Source organism: Oncorhynchus clarkii, chromosome 6 (genome assembly GCF_045791955.1).
Source record: "Oncorhynchus clarkii lewisi isolate Uvic-CL-2024 chromosome 6, UVic_Ocla_1.0, whole genome shotgun sequence".
Lineage (NCBI taxonomy): Eukaryota > Metazoa > Chordata > Actinopteri > Salmoniformes > Salmonidae > Oncorhynchus > Oncorhynchus clarkii.
Genome location: NC_092152.1, coordinates 53609983 through 53632942, shown reverse-complemented (window position 1 = coordinate 53632942; position 22960 = coordinate 53609983). Strand labels below are relative to the sequence as shown.

General features: G+C 45.1%; 1 protein-coding gene across 4 annotated transcripts in view; it reads right to left on the bottom strand.

Moving 5' to 3' along the window:
- Positions 1-22960, bottom strand: part of LOC139411287 (xylosyl- and glucuronyltransferase LARGE2s) — a 152075-nt gene that overhangs the window by 60683 nt on the left and 68432 nt on the right. Inside the window, exon 1 of one of the 4 annotated variants that reach the window (XM_071157379.1) lies at positions 10774-11287. The exons of the other annotated variants lie outside the window; for them this stretch is intronic. The gene's annotated coding sequence lies outside the window, so the exon portion shown is untranslated. Of the gene's footprint in view, positions 1-10773; positions 11288-22960 lie in introns of those variants that run through there. 4 annotated transcript variants of the gene reach the window in all.

Here is a 22960-nt window from a genome sequence, read left to right as displayed (position 1 = left end):
CAACGGTCAACGGTCCGGAACCTCCAGCGACGGTCAACGGTCCGGAACCTCCAGCGACGGTCAACGGTCCGGAACCTCCAGCGACGGTCAACGGTCCGGAAACTACAGCGACGGTCAACGGTCCGGAAACTACAGCGACGGTCAACGGTCCGGAAACTCCAGCGACGGTCAACGGTCCGGAACCTCAAGCGGCGGTCAACGGTCCGGAACCTCCAGCGACGGTCAACGGTCTGGAACCTCCAGCGACGGTCAACGGTCAGGAACCTCCAGCGACGGTCAACCAGTCCAGCTCCAAGGCCGGAGCCTTCCTCTGCGTCGGGGCCCAGTCCGGGCACGGCGTCCAGTACAGCTCCATGGCCGGAGCCTTCCTCGGCGCCGGTGCCCAGTCCGGGTGCGGCGTCCAACACAGCTCCATGACCGGGGTCCTCCTCTGCGCCGATGCTCAGTCGGTGCACGGCGTTCTACCTCATGGCTGGACCCGTGGTCTGGGAGGGGGCAAAGACCCGCACCGGAGCTGCCACCTAGTCACCCCCCCTACCCTCCCCATTTGGTTTCAGGTTTTGCGGCCGGAGTCCGCAACTTCGGGGGGGGGGGGGGGGTTACTGTCACGCCCTGACCATAGAGAGCCCTCGGTTCTCTATGGTGTTTAGTTCAGAGCGTGACTGGGGGGGTTATCTAGTTTATAGATTTCTAGGTTGGTGGTTTGTGTGGTTCCCAATCATATTTAGGTAAGCTTTTTCCCCACCTGCATTTGTGGGATATTGTTTGTGTTAGTGTGTTTGAGAACTACGTCGTAACGGTCTTTGTAAGTTTTGTAATTTTGTTTCTAGTTTCATTTTGTAATTAAAGATGTGGAACTCAATTCACACTGCGCCTTGGTCCGATCATTTTCAAGAACGTGACAGAAGATAACAACGCCTACGCACTGTGCTTTCACTGGCTGGCCCTAGGCTGAAGCATCTGCATTTTGGAGCTGCCTTATTCAAAGAAAGAGACCAAGTTTGTATTGTATATTTCTTTATTTATTTTTACATTATGTGCTATACTGATATGTGACACAAATTAATGCCAGAATCTTGCGCGACCTCCAGAGGTTGAGATGTGATCATTTTGCAAGTTTACATAACAGTGTTGTTTCTCAAGCATCGATACTGTCACGTTCTGACCTTAGTTCCTTTTTTATGTCTCTATTTTGGTTTGGTCAGGGCGTGAGTTGGGGTGGGCATTCTATGTTTTTCAGTCTGTTTTGTTCTGTGTGTTGTATTTCTATGTGTTTGGCCCGGTATGGTTCCCAATCAGAGGCAGCTGCCAATCGTTGTCTCTGATTGAAAACCATACTTAGGTAGCCTGTTCCCCACCTGGTGTTTGTGGGTAGTTGTTTTCTGTGTCTGTGTTTCACCATACAGAACTGTTTCGATTTTCATTGTTTCACTTTGGTTATTTTGTATTCAGTGTTCAGTTATATTTCATTAAAATGGACACTTACCACGCTGCGTTTTGGTCCGATCTTTCATACTCATCAGATGAAGAAGATCGTTACAGATACCTCTCGAAAATGTCCCTTTGCTATTGTCAATGTGAAAATGGTCAGTCTGAGAGAACTGGAACTGTGCTCTCTCTGGGTCTGAATAGGTCATGTTCTCCCTTTGGGAATGTATTGTGGCACAGACTCACCCCCGGAATGTTCTGACTAAAATTGAAACAGAGCTCCAGAGACAGTTGAGAGTATGTCTCCATTCTAAGGTTCTTAGGTTCCTTGTTAAATATAGGGGATGAATAAGTTACGTAGATCATCTCTAGAGACATAGCGAGGGAGAGAGAGTGGATTTAGATATATGAACAGGTGGACAGCTTTGAGACCATAACACTTATGGCAAGAAAGTGCATACTGTACATGCACGCACGCAAGCAAGCACACACACGGGCATGCACAAACACACACATACACCCTCTCAAACAGCTACATCACAAACTGCCACACACAACACGGTGGCTTAGAATTGACATGCCAGTCAAAAAACAAAGACACGAAGAGAGCATAGATCAAGGATTCTTGATAACCACTAATTAATTCATCAATTAATTTCTAATGTTAAATAACATGAATATGTGAGAACAATATTGTTTGTGAACAAATGTTTCATTTTGTCATTATAATGAGGTTGATAGCAACATGTGAAAATCTGTTGCAGCTCAAGCCAACTACAAATCCCACAATGCAATGCGCTCTCTATGAGCTGATTGGCTAGCTTTGGAGAATAGTAGTGAATAAATCACAACTATGAAATAACACATGGAATCATGTAGTAACCAAGAAAAGTGTTAAACAAATCAAAATATGTTTTATATTTGAGATTCTTTAAAGCAGCCACCCTTTGTCTGGATGACAGCTTTGTACACTCTTGACATTCTCTCAACCAGCTTCATGAGGTAGTCACCTGGAATGCATTTCAATTAACAGGTGTGCCTTAAAAATGTATTTGTGGAATTTCTTTCCTTCTTAATGTGTTTGAGCCAATCAGTTGTGTTGTGGCAAGGTATGGGGGGTATACGGATGAAATCCCTATTTGGTAAAAGACCAAGTCCATATTATGGCAAGAACAGCTCAAATAAGCAAAGAGAAATGAAAGTCCATCATTACTTTAAGACATGAAGATTAGTCAATCCAGAAAATATCAATAACTTTGAATGTTTCTTCAATTGCAGTCAAAAACCATCAAGCACTATAATGAACCTGGTGCTCATGAGGACCACCACAGGACAGGAAGACCCAGAGTTACCTCTGCTGCAGATGATACGTTCATTAGAGTTACCAGCCTCAGAAACTGCAGCCCAAATAAATGCTTCACATAATTCAAGTAACAGACACATCTCAACATCAACTGTTCAGAGGAGACTGCATGAATAAGGCCTTCACGGACTAATTGTGGCAAAGAAACCATTACTAAAGGACACCAATATGAAGAAGAGACTTGCTTGGGCCAAGAAACATGATCAATGGACATTAGACCGGTGGATATCTGTCATTTGGTCTGATGAGTCCAAATTTGAGATTTTTGGTTCCAACCACCATGTCTTTGTGAGACGCAGAGTTGATGAGCAGATGATCTCCGCATGTGTGGTTCCCACTGTGAAGCATGGAGGAGGAGGTGTGATGGTGTGGGGGTGCTTTGCTGTTGACACTGTGTGATTTATTTAGAATTCAAGGCACACTTAACCAGTATGGCTACCACAGCATTCTGCATTGATACGCCATCCCATCTGGTTTGCACTTAGTGGGACTATCATTTGTTTTTCAACAGGACCCAAAACACACCTCCAGACTGTGTAAGGTCTATTTGACCAAGAAGGAGAGTGATGGAGTGCTGCATTAGATGACCTGGCCTCCACAATCACCCGACCTCAACTTAATTGAGATGGTCTGGGATGAGTTGGACCGCAGTGTGAAGGAAAAAGCAGCCAACAAGTGCTCGGAATATGTGGGAACTCCTTCAAGACTGTTGGAAAAGCATTCCAGGTGAAGCTGGTTGAGAGAATGCTAAGAGTGTGCAAACCTGTCATCAAGGCAAAGGGTGACTACTTCGAAGAATCTAAAATCTAATATATATCCTAATCTATTTAATACTTTCTTGGTTACTACATGATTCCATATGTGTTATTTCATAGTTTTGATGTCTTCACTGTTGTTCCACAATGTCGAAATAGTAAAAATAATGAAAAACTCTTGAATGAGTAGGTGTGTCCACACTTTTGACTGGTACTGTATATGATAGAGGTTTTCGTGATCTAAAAGTCATATCCCTATTACCCTCCAGTACAGAGAGTGGCTTTATCGCGATGCTACGTCATACCCGGACGGATTTCTGCCTGCTTGAACGGCAATAGCTCAGAATCTTATGAAAACATGACACTGGGAATCGATACAGCATCCCTCAGAGATGCACAAAAACAATATAACATTCAAAATGGGTGAACCTTTAAACACACAGTACAGGGAGGTAGGGAACACAGCCAGCTGACAAAGCATCTCCCTCTGGATATACAGCTCTACAAACTGGGTCACAGATAAACAGAGTGGCAATACAAAGTCATGTCATTAGGAACTCCAACCCAGTCTATATTGTACTACACTGATCACAACACTTCAAAACAATACATAGCAGCTTGGGGCATAGAGATATCAGTGTTATTGTTCTACTATGTAACTGTAATGACGTAAGACTGCACTGTACAACAAAAACAAAGTTATCTGTTGTGTCACATTATACTGTAATTACCTAAAACAAAAAATATGTACTGGGTGGGCCATATTGAGAAGAAGTTACTGTCTCCTGAGTGGCGCAGCGGTCTAAGGCACTGCATCTCAGTGCTAGAGGCGTCACTACAAACACCCTGGTTCGAATCCAGGCTGTATCACAACCGGCCGTGATTGGGAGTCCCATCGGGCGCCGCACAATTTGCCCAGCGTCGTCCGGGTTTGGCCGGTGTGTGATGGGTGAACCTTTAAATTGTGAATAAGAATTTGTACTTAACTGACTTGCCTAGTTAAATAAAGGTTACACTATTGGGGAAGCTGCTACAGACACAATCGCTCAAACAACAGTACAGGGGTATTTGCTGTATATGTAAAGCACCTATCAGCCTATTCAGGCATGTAAGAGCTATTAGTGGCTAATTAGCAAATAAATAGTTATGCATATGTTATATAGCCCAGGGGGAAGAGAGGATAAATAAGGTGCCAGTTACCTATTCAGAACAGAATTATCCCCTACTCTAAGAGACTAGCTAACATTAGTGTCGTGGATTAAATGAACTGAATAGCATAAAGTTGTCTTCAGTCTCATGCATGTCTCTGCCGTTTTATGACCCTGACTCACCCTCACCTATTGTGTTCAGCATAACAGGTACTGTGAGTAAGTGCTGCCCATCCCTTCGGAAGCACGATAGAGGGACAACACCTCTACAGGTCTCACACACATGCGTGCACGTGCACAAACACGCACACACACACACCCTGACTCCTGTCTGCCTGACGGAACCTATCCCTTCACCATCTCAATATGAAAAGGGCAGGATGAGTGGGCACATGTTGGACAGGGGCCATTATACCAACCATCCTCCCTGGTCTCTCTCTTTCTACTCTGCTCCCACTCTCATCCCTCCTTTCTCTCTCTTGTATCCCATTTCTCTCTGTTTATCCATGTGGAAGAGAGGGATGTTTACAAGACTATCTCATCAGACTCTGCCTTGGATCTCTACAGGGAAATGACCTATGTTCACACTCTCTCTCTCTCTCCCTCTCGCTCTCTCCTACCCCCCCACCCCCCCACCCCCAGACACAGAAATAGAAAGTATTGAGAGCATATATCCTGGCTGATAGTGATTACACACGACCATAAGAATCTGAACCAGAATCTGAATGCTGGATGAACAGGGATCAGCATGCCTCCTGCGCGCTTTCATGTACCGAGAGGTAACAAAGAAGTAGTACTTCAATATTTCATATTAAACTTTTACCAACCCCATTCCCTCTCTCCTTTCCTCCCTGCCTCCTTCCCTCGTTCAGCCTCTATAACTTGGAGAGGGTCTCAAACTCCATGCACAGTGCAGCATACATATAATAATGAAGGTGGGGGAGTGGAGTGAAAGTGGAGTGGACGAGGAGTGGAACCCATACAGCATGTGGATAAAGGACATAGCCTTGCGATTGAAGGGAAGATAATAGAGCAGGGATGCTCTGTGAGTCAGAACTCGTACAATAGCCAATAAGAGAGACGCAAGGCACAATGCAGTGCTGTGGAAAAACCAAGGCCTAAAACTTGTTGAGTTGTGAGAGATGGAAGCAGGGAGGGAGAGAGCTAACTAATGTGTTTCTGCTTCGGCAAACACGTTGTTTATTTCTCATTGTGTGTGGCCATAGGGCCGTAAATAGACGTATAATTACCCGCATAACCATCAGGTGGGGTTGATGGAGAAAGCACTACCATTAGAGGAACAGGGGAGCGTCTAGAGGAGGGGAGAGAGGGATGGGGGAGGAGAGGAGGGGGAGAGGGGGTCGTTCATAATCAGCCATGGGTGTTTTGAAGAGATTTTCGCTTAATACGGAAATGTCTGCCATCTCTGCCAATTTACTGCTGAGCGAAAGAGAGAAGGAACGAAAGAAAGCAGGATAAAAATGAAGGGAGAGGTAGAACGTATGGTGAGGAAATTGCACGGGGCAAGAAAGAAAGAATGAACCACAGCGAGGAAGTGTACGAGGTAGAGGGCGAGAATGATAACGAGCGAACCTAATCATCTCCATTAGTCAATAACTAATAAACGTTTTCTCATCCAGTCCAGAGAGCACGCCACCAGTTCATCAATCAGCGGCCCTGGGGGAGGGTACTAACACGCTTGACCTTACAGGGTTTACTGTGGGGTCCCATGGGACAACGAGGGGTCACTCTGAACTCACACATCATGCATGCGTCATGTTGGGCAGAGGGGAAAGGTTAGTCATTAAGCAGATGGTCTTATCCAGAGTGACTTACATGAGCAATTAGGGTTAAGTTCTTTGCTCAAGTGCACATCGGGACATTTTTCACTTAGTTGGCTCAGGGAACCAGCAACCTTTCGGTTACTGGCCCACCACTCTTAACCGTTGGGCTACCTACTGCAGAGAGGTACTGATACATGTGAGGGGTGAGACCTTTCTTCTTCCATCTTCCCTCTCCCTTTGTCTTTTTTTGATGGGGTCTATCTATCCACCTTTCCACACATCCCCCTCTCTCGATCTTCCCTCTTTCCAGCCTATCTATCTCCCCCTCTCTCTGTATGATTAATGACCATCTGCCACTATGGTAACAGGTCACAGTGTCAAAGAGCACATCTGACCACCACTGGCTGAGCAGCGTGTGTGTGCACGTACTTGCATGTCTGTGCTAATAACACATAATTACACTTAAATTGCATTAAATTAATGTATTTATAGCACAGAGTTTAATCTCTCTACAGAGTTTCAATCTCTGTTCCACGTTCATACGAGAAGAGAAGGATGTTGTTTTAACTCCTCTTAAAAACTGATACTGCTCTAAAAAAAAAAAGTTATATCTTGTGGCTAAAGACACTGACACTTTGGTCTTCATGTCTGTAATCGGAATCGCAAACGTGCACGCATGCATACTGTACATACGTCTCAGCTGCTGAGGGCTGGGTCTCTGAGAGGGATGGGCTAAAGAATGCACACAGAGGGACACGGATGCACACACACATCACCAATAGGCCGCAACAGTCAGCACGGGCTGATAAGCTCCTTCATGGTGGCAGCTATGCTACGCATCAGTGGCCCTTGATTGAGCGTCACATTAACATATTGCGTTGGGCACCGGAGGACACGTGGGAAACGGACTGGGAAAACCCATGGATGTACAGAGTTGCGTAGCTAAAGCAAAAGACTGACGCTGGAATTCAATCAGGGCAGACTGGGAGCAGGGGGATATAAATGCGTTATGTAGAACAAACACGCCAAGTACATTTAAACATACTCAGAATTTGACTTATATGGTGCTGCCAGTGATAAACAACATTTAGACACATAAAACATACAGAGGAGTTTATACAAAGCTGACATATAGATATATATATACAAATAGGTAGAGTGAACATAATACACAGTGGATACAGTTCTCTTCATGACATGTCTACCTGCAACGTTCCACAACGTCTGCCTCCTGATCGTGCACCAGATGTTAACACCATCCATCCAGGACACACATCTAGCTGTTGGGCAAACCAAACACACTTCTGATGTGCAACGATTTGAATTCATGTCTCATTTTGGCACAGGGTTTAGACTACAGCCACTGCCTGCGACAGAGTGAATGGGCATGACCAGCTAAAGCAGTGGTATGGAGTTAGGCTCGCAAGGAGCTCATGCTGAACACAGGCAGTGGAAACGTGTCAGAAAACGTTTATCAGCCTTACAAGCGTTATTCTAAAATTGATTAAATATTTTTTTTCCCCCATCAATCTACGCACACTACCCTATAACGATGAGTTTTCTGCAAATGTATTACAAATAAAAAACTTAAAAATACATTTACATAAGTATTCATATCCTTTACTGGTACTTTGATGAAGCAACTTTGGCAGCGATTACAGCATCGAGTCTTCTTGGGTATGAAGCTACAAGCTTCACATACATGTATTTGGGGTGTTTCTTCCATTCTTCTCTGCAGGTCCTCTTAAACTCTGTCAAGTTGGATGGGGAGCATTGCTGCACAGCTATTTTCAGGTCTCTCCAGATATATTTGATCGGGTTCAAGTCTGAGCTCTGGCTGGGCCACTCAAGGACATTCAAATCAAATGAAATTGTATTTGTCACATGCCCCGAATACAACAGGTGTAGACCTTGAAGTGAAATGCTTGCTTACAAGCCCTTAACCAACAATACAGTTTAAGAAAATACTTTGGGGTCGAAGCTGTTTAGAAGCCTCTTGCATCCTAGACTTGGCGCTCCGGTACTGCTTGCTGTGCGGTAGCAGAGAGAACAGTCTATAACTAAGTTGGCTGGGGCCTTCCTCTGACACCGTCTGGTATAGAAGTCCTGGATGGCAGGAACCTTGACCCCGGTGATGTACTGGGCCGTACGCAATACCCTCTGTAATGCCTTGCAGTCGGGGGTCGAGCAGTTGCCATACCAGACACATCTCATACTGTAGGGATGGTGCCAGGTTTCCTCCAGACATGATGCTTGGCATTCAGGCCAAAGAGTTCAATATTGATTTCCTCAGACCAGAGAATGTTGTTTCTCATGGTCTGAGAGTCTTCAGCTGCATTTTGGTAAACTCCAAGCGGGCTGTCATGTGCCTTTTACTGAGGAGTGGCTTCCATCTGCCCACTCCACCATAAAGGCCTGAATTGTGGAGTGCTGCAGAGATGGTTGTACTTCTGGAAGGTTCTCCCATCTCCATAGAGGAACTCTGGATCTATGTCAGAGTGACTATTGGGTTCTTGGTCACCTCCCTGACCAAGGCCTTTCTCCCCCGATTGCTCAGTTTGGCCGGGCAGCCGCTCTAGGAAGAGTCTTGGTGGTTCCAAACTTCTTCCTTTGCCCTTTCCTCAGATCTTTGCATCTCTCTCTCTCTCTCTCTCTCTCTCTCTCTCTCTCTCTCTCTCTCTCTCTCTCTCTCTCTCTCTCTCTCTCTCTCTCTCTCTCTCTAATATAGCATTCCTCCAGCGGATACAAGGTCTAAGGCATATAACGTCTCCTGACACACACACGCACACACACACACAAACTGGTTACTGTTTTACAGGAGCTCGTTGCAGAGGTAGCCAATAGAGTGGTTGAGGGTATATGGCAGCAGGGGAGATGAGGAATGAAAGAAGGGAGGAGAGGAGCAAGGGGGAGAAGACGTGGAGGAGGAGACTAGTGAGGGAGGGAAGAAAGGAAGGGTAGAGGAGAAGTGGAGGGAGGGAGGAAAGAGGAGCAGAGGGCAGAAAAGCAGCCAAGTGTTTAATTTGTTAAAAATAATAATTCTATATAAATAATATATGTTTTTATTATAATTATAATTATTATAATTATCCACCCCCCCCCTCCTCTTCGGAGGACACATATCTTTTAGTTTTTTTTATACAGCTGTTCTGCTACGTATACACACATTTCATATATACATTTTTACATAAATGGTACTTTTACATAAAGCAATCACATAACAGTAATACAATAACAATAATCCATAAACTCTTTAATCCCACCCCTCAGCCACTCTCAGCCCATCCCACCTATCACCATAGACCACCCTCGTTTGGTTTCCATGTGCCATATATTTTTCAATTGTGCTGTGATGTTTTACATACATTTTGAACCTGTCTAATCATATAGTCTCTACAGATTGTGAGCTAAAGATCAAAACCTTTCCTACCAGTATTATTATATGATTTATGGACTGACTATTGCTTTCCAAATCACCCAACACTGCTATTTGTAAGGTTCATTTGAAGTGAATGTTGTGATTTTTTTAAACAATTCCTGAACCTGTGACCAGCGGAGTGTTTAAAGTGTAGAGGAAGTAACAGCTGTTGGAGAGAGACCCCAGGGGTAGAAAGCGATTTTGTGTGTGTGTGTGTGTGTGTGTGTGTTTCTGTGTGTGTGTGTGTGTGTGTGTAGGGGAGGATGGGGAAGCAATAAAGGTTGTGTGTGTGGAGGGGGGGTTACAGGAGAGTGATGGGGGTGTGGGAATGGGGCCTTAATGGGGAGGGGGGGGGGGGGGGGGGGGTGTGATGCAAGCAGGGGGCCTGAGGGGAGGGTGTGGATGTGATAGCTAGGTGAGGGGGCAGGACGGGTACAGACTGGGGTATAAGGGGATAGTAAGGGGGATGTCTCCATATTCTGTGGCTCAGCAGAGAAGAATGTGGTTAATTTATCTCTAACCTTTCCTTGGCTATAGCCCACAGACCAGTCACATGGACCTGACTACACACACACACACACATACAAACTATCAAAAAGCACACTGACCTACACAAACACAAACGCACCAAAACATGGAATCTGCCCACAAACCACACAAACATCCAAGCAGAAAATACTAGTCAACATATTCAGTTCAGTTTAGGGTTTACTGCAGAAGATGCACACAAGCTCTGCTCCCTCCGAACAGGACAGTGTATGCAACTCGCCATGGATTCCCCAACACACGGTACGAACAGATTTGCAAGCTGACACACGTAAGCACCCACCTCAGTCCATGTGGATAACCAGTGAAATCTGTGGTACGTCTCTCTCACCTGCTCAATGAAGTTGTAATGTGTAGTCCTCTCTGTATCCACAATTCAGAGAAGGCTAAACCTTTATACACATATCCCAAATCCTTGGGAATAGTAAGTGCGTGTTTCCGTTAGAGCCGAAGGGTGTATGAGAGACTCTAGTGTGGCTCGCAGAGCGAGAGGGCGAACAACACACTCACGAACGAAACGCCCTCCACCGTACCAGCTTGTACCAGAGTGCATACAGACTGCCTAATCCTGCCGAGTAAAACACACTCTCGCACTCTCCAAATAAAGAAAGTCAGCCAGTCGGTGGAGAACAAACACAGAAGGTGAGAGAGGGAGCTCCAGAGTTCCCAAAGTAGGGAGGCTGAGCCGATCTAGTGTTACACCATCAGCAAGCACCCTGCCGGGGTAGAGAGAGACAGAGGAGTCCTGGGTGTCTGGAGGAGACAAATACACCAGAATAGAACCGCTCTCTCTTTCTATCGTCTGTTCTCTCTCTTTTGTGTGTGCACTCACACACTCCGCTCTTGACTGAGCACCCTGCAAGAGAAAGATTGAACTCACGGCCCCTCCCCACAAGCACTGGCCCAGCCCCGAAACACACCCCCTCGGGTATCGGCCAATAGGAGAGAGGTGTATGTCCCTCTCTGACCAGCCACACACACTGAAATACACACAGTCCCAGCCCCTCCCTCTCCCTCAGACAGTGTGGCGACAGAAACATTGGCACAGGTTAACACTTAGGAGTAATCACACTAAACACTCACTTACTCAAACAAGACGCACACGCATGCTTCAACACTCACACTTGCACATGCATGCGCACACAGACGCGCACACACACAGACCAGCTGGCAGGTGTCTTCATTGACATTCTCTCCTTGTCCCAGTCTGTAATCCTCACGTTTCCAGGTAACTACCATTTTTTCCTGTTCCCAAAAACTCTACGGCAACCAGACACAATGACTACCGCCCTGTAGCACTCACATCTGTAATAATGAAGTGCTTTGAAAGGCGGGTTATGGCTCACATCAACTCCATCATCCCAGATACCCTGGACCCACTCCAATTTGCATACCTCCACAACAGATCCACAGACGGCACAATGTCAATTGCACTCCACACTGCCCTCCTTCACCTGAAAAGGGGAATACCCATATGAGGATGCTGTTCATCGTCTACAACTCAGCGTTCAACACCATAGTGCCCTTCAAGCCCGTCACCAAGCTCGGGACCCGAGGATGTGGGCCCTTAGCCCCTTCCTGTACTCCCTGTTCACCCACTCAGGCACACACACAGCACTCACTCACTACCTCACACGTGCAAACACATTCTCACATACACCCCCCCCCCCCCCCCCCCACACACACACACATCTAAGCTGCTGCTAAAAATATTATTGATTAGATGTATTACTGCCACTATGCTGCTGTTTATTGATTGCCATTAACATTATTATTATTAACATCTATTCATCCTGCTACTGATCACTATCACTCCTGTTTACATGTATATTTTACCAATAGTATATTACCATAAGTATTTATATATTCCTGATACCAGTCACTTTTCAGACCTGTTTAAATGTACTGTATAATCGCCTATAACACCTGCACTGACACTCTTGCACACGCACGCACACACACACACACACACACACACACACACACACACACACACACACACTGCTGCCATACTATTAATAATAATAATAACCAGTCACTTTCTCCTAATACATGTACAAATATACTGCAAATACTCCAGTATCTTTGCACATTGCATATTTGGTACGGGTACTGACAGCTTACATTCTTCTACATATTCCTTGTGTTTAAAACAAACATTTTTTTTAGTTATACTATTATTATATTAAATACTGCACTGTTGGGTAGGGCTTGCAGGTTAAGCATTTCACTACACTTGGGCATGTGACAAATACTTCAAACTAGAAACATTGATATAACTTACTAATGCTTCACGACAGAAAACCACATTAAAAAGTAGCAGACAACAGTTCTCTCTCTCCCTCTGTGTTTGTGTCGTGCATCTGCATGTGTGTCTGCATCCGAGTATGTCTCAGACAAACACTGCAGCAACAGAACGCAGACAGAATGTGACGTAACAAGTCTTTTCGTATATAAAAAACACTGCTCAGCCTTTCGGCTGCATTGGTAGAGAGAGCAAAACACAGTCACACCATCACAAATCATTCAGAGAGAAGAGGTCCACTCAAGAACAGCACAGATACAAAGACACTTTGTGCTCTGACACTTAAACTTCTGCTCCTCTAAACTCCAAAATCTGTCCCCTCACCTTTTCAGAAACACACGTATATACACACACACACACACACACACACACGCACACGTACACACACAAACACTAAAACACACGCATGGACGCGCAAACACACTCGGTGAGTTCGGGATAAGAATATATGAGTGCAAATGCTAATAGACCATATGGCACTGTCATGGCTGTACAGTCACTCTGGACAGCAGGGCAGGTGTGTGTGTGTGTGTGTGTGTGTGTGTGTGTGTGTGTGTGTGTGTGTGTGTGTGTGTGTGTGTGTGTGTGTGTGTGTGTGTGTGTGTGTGTGTGTGTGTGTGTGTGTGTGTGTGTGCGCGTGCGTGTGTGTGTGTGTGTGTGTGTATGTGTGTGTGTGTGTGTGTGTGTTTAGGCAGCTGTGTGCGTGTGTGCATTTTGTGTGCATGTGTGTGTGTGTCACAGGAGGTTGGTGGCACCTTATTTGTGGAGGACGGGCACGTGGTATTGGCTGGAGCAGAATAAGTGTAAAGGTATCAACAACGTTAAACACATCGTTTCCATGTGTTTGATGCCATTCCATTCGCGCCGTTGCAGACATTATCATGAGCCGTCCTCCCCTCAGCAGCCTCCACTGCTGTGTGTGTGTATACGTGTACAGTAGGCATCTGTGTGCGTGCATACATTTTACGTGTGTGTGAGTATAGTAATGGACAGTGGGGAGTACGTTGATTCAGTCTCGAACACGGGTTCCCAAAATTAAGGCAGTTATGTACAACTAACAACATGACATTACACAACAGATTCCATAACAAATTACGTGTGAGCCCTCAGGCCACTACTCTACCGCCACATATCTACAACACAAAATCTGTGTGTACGTGTGTGTATACTGCGTGTGTTATCATGTGCGTGTGTATGCGTGTGCCTGTATTCCATGCCCCGGGAAATTGAGGCTGTTCTGAGGGCCAAAAGGGGGAAAGGAGGGGGGTGCAACTTAATATTAGGAAGGTGCTCCTAATGTTAGGTATACTCCGTGTATATATTCCATGACCAAATAAACAAAATTAGGGTTTGTTTTGTTTATCTATCCTATTCCTTACTGTAAACATGGTACGAGATATGATTATGCTGTGAGTCTGTTCCAGAGGGCTACTGATCGCCCACACGGGTCAAGAGGGAGGCACCGGAGAGTGATGGGATGCCTCCGGGACAGCTGGAAGACTGGAGAAATGCCCATCCCTGTATCACTTTCTCTTTTCCTCTCTCTTTCTACCTCTCTCTATTTCTCTATTTCTTTCTCTGTCTTCCTCTCTCTGAGACGAGGTTCCCAGAAGCCCATGATCAGTGTTCCATGATCCGACTCCCTGCTGCTCTGCTGCCCTTATCATGGTGCCCTCCGCTACACTCGACTGGTGTGTGTGTATGAATGTGTGTTTGCGTGTGTGTGTGTGTGTATGTGTGTGTGCGTGTGTGTGTATGAGTGAGAAGTGTGTGTTCCGTTCGAGCCGCAGTTCCAGACAGATGGTCAATACTTGATGAGTCTCCAAGTGGCAGAGTGGCTCTTCTAATGGCCATCTTTAACACTGGTGTGTGTGTGTGTGTGTGTGTGTGTGTGTGTGTGTGTGTGTTCTCGACACTTCAAGACAAGCTCTCCAGATCAAAGAGCTCTTTCTCACACATGCCAGACACACACGTCACACGCCAGACACACACATCTATAATGTATCACATACTGGCACCCAGGAGTGTGAAGGAAACGCGATGCTGTTAATAGAGAGAAAAATGAGACAAAGGGAAGTGGAGGAGGAGAGCAGGGGGTCACCTGACTTTGGGGTAAAAATCTAGTACTGTAGATAGTATGCGACATTTCGAAAGTCTAGTATTATTTTAAATGCCCGGATGTCGTACTCATTTTGGCTATGACAACAGCTGATCAATTAGATATGAGGATGCGCTACCGAGATAAACGAATAACGGAAAGCAACTCAACTGCACATGAAGCATTCTCAGCATGCGAAAATAGAAGGTTTTAAAGTATGTGGGTTTAAATGCCAGGATGTTATACTCATAACAGCTCTTCGTCGAGTACAATTTGATGCACACTTTTCCACAATGCATTGGAAGATGTGGGCTGCGAGTGATGGGCCCTAGTTCTCTTCAAGTAGCCAAACAACAAAACTAAGTGACTTAATTGTAAAGTTGCCGAATAGCGAAGCTTTTGTGGTGGTGTTCAAATATAGGCTAAGTAGTTTTTATTTTCCTGAAAACAGAAGTCTTTCAAAAAATGTTTTTGTTTTTAAACCTAAAGTGGATTTCAGTTTTTTGTTACCTTGGCCTTCATCAGACCCTTTCAACTAAACACTAAACCATCGTTTGATTTCTGAATGTGTCGGGCACCGGGGACTCGGGATGTGGCTGCGTTATTGACGTCATGTTAATATTGACGTCATGTGTTCAAATCAGTTTGATTGTTTTAGTTTTGTACGCTAGGCTACCTATTTAATTATTTAATTAATGGATCAACAGTCATTCTGATCTCATTCCCAATGATCAGTGCTTTAGTTAATTATGTTGCTGTCCAGCGGCTCGGGAATTTGCTGATGCGCCTGACTGTCCACGTTTTTCTGTGCAATAGCCTTTTGATATGAAAAATTGAAACGTTTTGGTGAATTTCATTGATTTATGTTACAGGACTTGGGTTTCACTAATAAATATGTTGAAATGGAACCAAATGATCTGTTTCTGTCTCCAGTCCCTTATTAAAAGGATATATGGGCTTTGTGGGCTACGGCGTAAGTCAAATGTAATAGTCTGCCTCCAACCAGCCTAAGTAGGCTTATACATCCATTCCTATACAATTCAGAGTTTAGAAAAATGAGAAATGAGCTATCATCAGACTAGTTAAATGAAATGCATGTCGGTTGAATTTGGAAAAATACACGCACACACACACGGCCCCGCCCCACCTACCCAGCCAGTCAGGAACCGTGACTGCGTTGCGGCCGTAGCATACTGCATACTGCATACTGAACAGTACATGCTAAATAGTACGTAACGATGAGTGCATACAGTATATGCAGTTTAAGCACAGTTGAAGTCGGAAGTTTACATACTCTTAGGTTGGAGTCATTAAAACTCGTTTTTCAACAACTCCACAAATTACTTGTTCACTAACTATAGTTTGGCAAGTCGGTTAGGACATGTGATTTTTCCAGCAATTGTTTACAGACAGATTACTTCACTTATAATTCACTGTATCACAATTTCAGTTCCCATACACTAAGTTGACTGTGCCTTCAAACAGATTGGAAAATTCCAGAAAATGATGTCATGGCTTTAGAAACTTCTGATAGGCTAATTGACATCATTTGAGTCAATTGGAGGTGTACCTGTGGATGTATTTCAAGGCTTACCTTCAAACTCAGTGCCTCTTTGCTTGACATCATGGGAAAATCAAAAGAAATCAGCCAAGACCTCAGAAAATAATTGTAGACCTCCACAAGTCTGGTTCATCCTTGGGAGCAATTTCCAAATGCCTGAAGGTACCACGTTCATCTGTACAAACAATAGTATGCAAGTATAAACACCATGGGACCACGCAGCCATCATACCGCTCAGGAAGGATATGCATTCTGTCTCCAACAGAAGAACGTACTTTGGTGTGAAAAGCGCAAATCAATCACAGAACAACAGCAAAGGACCTTGTGAAGATGCTGGAGGAAACAGGTACAAAAGTATTTATATCCACAGGCCTATATCGACATAACCCGAAAGGCCGCTCAGCAAGGAAGAAGCCACTGCCCCAAAACTGCCATAAAAAAGCCAGACTATGGTTTGCCATTGCACATGGGGACAAAGATTGTACTTTTTGGAGAAATGTTCTCTGGTCTGATGAAACAAAAATATAACTGTTTGGCCATTATGACCATCGTTATGTTTGGAGGAAAAAAGGGGAGGCTTGCAAGCCGAAGAACACCATCCCAACTGTGAAGCACGGGGGTGGCAGCATTGTGTTGTGGAGGTGCTTTACTGCAGGAGGGACTGGTGCACTTCACAAAATAGATGGCATCATGAGGAAGGAAAATGATGTGGATATATAGAAACAACATCTCAAGACATCAGTCAGGATGTTAAATGGGTCTTCCAAATGGACAACGACCCGAAGCATACTCCCAAAGTTGCTGCAAAACAATTTAAAGGCAATGCTACTAAATACTAATTGAGTGTATGTAAACTTCTGACCCACTGGAAATGTAATGAAAGAAATAAAAGCTGGAATAAATCATTTTCTCTACTATTATTCTGACATTTCACTTTCTTAAAATAAAGTGGTGATCCTAACTAACCTAAGACAGGGAATGGTTACTTGGATTAAATGTCAGGATTTGTGAAAAACTAGTTTAAATGTATTTGGCTAAGGTGTATGTGAACTTCTGACTTCAACTGTATGTAGTACGCTTGAATGGGTATTCGGACACTATCTGTTTGACATTAATAACTTTCTTCTCACTTTTATCCCCCTCTCATTCTCTTATTCTGTCTCTCTCCTCTCTCTCGCACTCCCTCTATTCTACCTCTCCAGTTCCTCTCTCACTCCATGTGTAGACAAAGAGATATAGGCAGCTGACTCGATTAGAATGACTCCACAAGGAGCCCCCTATGCACACCTGCTCCGCGAGTGTTCGTGTGTGCGCGAGTGCATGTGTATGTGTGCGTTGGTCCTCCGAAAAGCACGGGCAGATGGAGATTCATACTCCTGCAGTAAATGAGGCATCTCATTACAGCTCCACCCGTTTAATCCACCTCCAATAAAACTCCACACAGACGCTAGAAGGCCACACTGGACATACAGGGGCAAACAGTAGGGAGAGAGGGACAGAGACGGGGAGGAACTGAGGAGAGAGAGGGACAGAGACGGGGGAGGAACTGAGGAGAGAGAGGGACAGAGGGGGAGGAACTGAGGAGAGAGAGGGACAGAGACGGGGGAGGAACTGAGGAGAGAGAGGGACAGAGACGGGGAGGAACTGAGGAGAGAGAGAGACAGAGACGGGGGAGGAACTGAGGAGAGAGAGGGACAGAGACGGGGAGGAACTGAGGAGAGAGAGGGACAGAGACGGGGGAGGAACTGAGGAGAGAGAGGGACAGAGACGGGGGAGGAACTGAGGAGAGAGAGGGAGAGGGAAGGAGACCGATGAAGAAGGAGTGGGTAGAGGGAAGGAGGGGGCAGAAAGGGAAAGTGACAGGGGATAGAAAGGGCAGAGGGACTGAGAGGGGAAGTGGGATGCATTTTTATACCCCAAGTAAGTCCCATCTCACGCACAGGATAAATTGGATAATGGTAGTGGGAAATGGAGAAAAGATATGGAGGTGATCGATTGGAGAGGAGTTTAAAGGGGGATGTCGAGTGTAGAGGAACGGGTGGGAGCAGATAAGAATACTGAGAGAGAGAGAGAGAGAGAGAGAGAGAGAGAGAGAGAGAGAGAGAGTGAGAGCTGCTCCCCAACTCAAGGAAGGGAATTGCTATTGGAGTTGTAGCAGGTCCATCCTCTGTTATTGTTGCAGACTTTTTATTACAGAACAAGAGAATGCCACTCACACTCTAATAACGGTTCACCTTAGCGGCCCTGTCATCCCAGTAAATGCCACAATAAAGCAATCCACCAGCTACTCTATACAGACATGTGTAGACATGTAAACACACACGCAGGGAACGTACACACACACACACACACACACACATACACACACACACACACACACACACACACACACACACACACACACACACACACACAAAACAATGCAGAGTTTGTGAAAAGATTGGAGCAGAGCAATGATCAAGAGACAGCTAGCCAATACATGAGCAGGGGTAGAAATGCTTCCACAGATTCAATAAAAATTACATATTGGCTAACTGTCATCATTGGGTGGAGAAATGTTCTTGACAAAACTCTCTCCTTTGTACTATTACCCTTCAAACAAAACTGCAGAGCAAGTTGATTACAACGCACTGACTTCACACACACAGATTTTTTAACACTTTAGACATTTAGCAGATGCTCTTATCCAGAGCGACTTACAATTAGTGCGTTCATCCACTTCTCCTAACACACTACGAAGTCGCTTCTGCTCGTCAAAACCGCCAGATCTGCCCTGAGAACGATCTCCATTTCCACGAATGTGATACAGCAAAGATGCAGCTTCAGCAGCCTTTGTGCACTTTCCAAAGAGCCTACATTTTGTATTGAATTACTTGTAAACGTAATACTTTGTATTAGTTCCCATAGGCATCCAGTGCTGTTGGATGGTTGAATGGACAGTCGCTGAGGCTGTATTTGTCTTTATTTCCGATGCTGCATGTTTAGCTACAGTACTTCGCTAGCTAGCTTTGCTAACGTTAGCCTCAAAGATATAGGCTGAGAGACTAGGATTCCGCAATAATTTGCCTGTAAATGTCATAATAAATGTTGTGTTCTTCTCACAGGCCTACATTTTGTTTGGACTGTTGTGAAATGCACTCAAAATGTATGACATAATAAGCACTATATTTAAACTAAGCTTAGTCTGGGCTTGATAGCCAGCTAAGTAAGCTAACTGCAGGCTAACTACCCTTGAAATCGTAGTATGCAATAGAAGAAGGCAATACAGAAGCTTCAAAATGACAAAAACGAAAAACTGTGCAGTATGACTAATAAAAATGATAAAATATCAAATCTTACAGTAGTGCATATTTTCTAGCAGCATAATAACTGGCTATAAAGTAACCAAACTGTCCTTTAAGATGCACTACATGATCAAAAGTATGTGGACACCTGCTCATCGAACATCTCATTCCAAAATCATGGGCATTAATATGGAGTTGGTCCCCCCTTTTGCTGATATAGCAGCCTACACTCTTCTGGGAATTATTTTGACTAGATGTTGGAACATTGCTGGGGGACTTGCTTCCGTTCAGCAACAACAGCATTAGTGAGGTCGGGCAATGATGTTGGGCGATTAGGCCTGGCTCTCAGTCGGTGTTCCAATTCATCCCAAAGGTGTTCGATGGGGTTGAGGCCAGGACTTTGTGCAGGCCGGTCAAGCTCTTCCACACCGGTTCCCGACAAACCATTTCTGTATGGACCTCCCTTTTTGCACGGAGGAATTGTCATGTTGAAACAGGAAAGAGCCTTCCCCAAACTGTTGCCACAAAGTTCAAAGCACAGGATCGTCTAGAATGACATTGTATGCCGTAGCGTGAAAATTTCCCTTCACTGGAACTAAGGGGCCTAGCCCGAACCATGAAAAACAGCCCCAGACCATTATTCCTCCTGCACCAACATGTGCAGTTCATTGGGGCAGGGTAGCATTGTCCTGGCATCCACCAAACCCAGATTTGTCCGTTGGACTGCCATATGAAGCATGATTCATCACTCCAGAGAATGCGTTTCCACTACTCCAGAGTCCAAAGGCGACGAGCTTTACACCACTCCAGCCAATGCTTGGCATTGCGCATGGGGATCTTAGGCTTATGTGCAGCTGCTCGGCCATGAAAACCCATTTCATGAAGCTCCCGACGAACAGTTATTGCACGGACAGAGGCAGTTTGGAACTCGGTAGTGAGTGTTGCAACCGAGGACAGACAATTTCTACGGGCTATGTGCTTCAGCACTCGGTGGTCCCGTTCTGTAAGCTTGTGTGGCCTACCACTTTGAGGCTGAGATGATGCTCCTAGACATGTCCACTTTCCAATAACAGCACTTACAGTTGACCGGGTCAGCTCTAGTTGACCGGTGTCCACATACTTTTGTATATATAGTGAAGCTAGGTCAGATGAGAGCCCAATAGAGAATGAAACATCCTCATAAAAAACATCTGTTGTCTTGCCTCCACAGTGTCTGCTGAACTCCTCAACACTCTCCCATCACACACACACGCACACACACACACGCTCTCTCTCTATGTGTACCTTTCTTTATAGTCAGCCAGCAGTACTGCCACTCACTGGCTATGAGATTTGTTAATAGGCATTCGTAGAGTCTTTAGTGGGTGTTGTTTTTGATGGCAGTGTCTATTAAGGGAGCGGTATGTGTGTGTGTGAGGTTTACAGCTTATCACAGAGAGAATTACAGAATAAACAGCATAGGACAAATTACCATCAGTTCAATCACACACACACACACGCACACGCACACGCACACACACACGCACGCACACACGCACACACACACGCACACGCACACACACACACACACACACACACACACACACACACACACACACACACACACACACACACACACACCCAAGGGTGATACATGACGAACGTAATGTGTTACATGATGGGTATCAGAGAGGAAGGATCTCCTAAGAGGCCTGAAAGGCAATCTGACATGCTGACATGTATTTTCACCAACAGCACACATGCATAAACATTATCTTGTAAGGGAAAGCTGGTTTGATGTTGATTCTATGTTTTTCTGTGTGCCAAATACGATATTGTTGTTGTGGAGGGAGGCCAGGGGGAGGTGCTCATTTTGGAAGGGGGCTGCTCATTTGACGGCAACATGGAACAGGCCTTTGTCGAGAAGCTGCTTAAATACCAGCCCCTCGTGGTATCCTTGGACTGCCTCGGGTGTAGGTCCAAGCTGGTGGCGCTGTTATTTGGCAGTCTCGGCCACATACACAGGCTTGCATTGCGTGGCCTCCAGATTGCGGGCCCGATAAAACTAGGCCAAAGCAATTGGCTAGGTACTGTTCTGTTTCAGCTGTTGTGGGCAGCCTAGCTGTTTGGACAAGGAGGTGCATTCTCGATGCTCAATCTCCCTCTATTCAATACACACCAGGGGTGAAACATGGCTAATATAATGTGTTCCGTGATGGGTATCAGAGAGGAAGGATCTCCCAAGAGGGCTCAAAGACAATCTGACATGCTGCTGTCAGTTTTATTGACCTTTCTTTCACTCTCTCTGCTTCTGTTCTGTTTCCTCCTCAATCTCATCTGTCTTTCCTCATCCCTTCTGTAAAATATCCTTCATTCATTCATTCAGTCACTCATTCATTCATTCATTCATTCATTCATTCTCTGTCTCTGTCTTTCTCTCTCTCTCTCCATCCCCTCTCTAATCCCTCTGGAGGGGGTTCTGGTTACCTTCCCTTTCCGTTTCCACGGTAACTCCCCGACCAGAAAACTTCCTCTCAGGTTAGAGAGAGCTGCACGGCTTTCGTTTTTTCTTTCTTTCCTTTATTTTTCCGGGGAATTGGAGAGAGGGATTAGTTTCTACATAGCCTAATCGTCCCGAGAGAGACAGAGAGGCTAAACTAACTCAGCACAGCTATTACTGTCTCATACTACTGTTGTGTTTCTCCTGCTCTGTCTCATCCTGGGGGAAGTGTTACCCCTACAATTATTTTTGTGAGGCAGACCACATTGTCAATGGCTTCAGTTGGTTTTCTCCACAGATTGTTGGTTTTTGAGCTTCCTAATGAAAAGACAACTTGCAAATTCTTAAACGCTCAACTGATCCTAGCAGAAAGCCACTGAGAGCCACTGACATCAGGCAGGTAAAATGCCTCATTAGCCCCTCGCAAGAGGAATAAGGAGAAAAAGCTAACAGTCAATATTTCTACACAGCAAAGCAGGGTGAAATGAAGTGGACACAAAGCTTACTGTGGTCTAGACTGTGAGATGGAGAGAGTCTACTGTAGCAGAAGTGACTAAAGATGGCAGGGCTATCTGTCATATGGGTCATAGGAAATCCTTTTTTCCCCAAGTACCACTGGTACACAGTACACTGACACAGTCTTAATAGGACAGTTCTAGTGCCTATTACTCAACGTAGTTGTGTGACGTGGTGAGGTTGGACCCAGGTGCAGAGAAGAGACCAGACGAGGAATCAGTGGTTAAGGACAAATGAAAACAGTAGCCGCAGGATTACAGTACAATTTTAAAAAA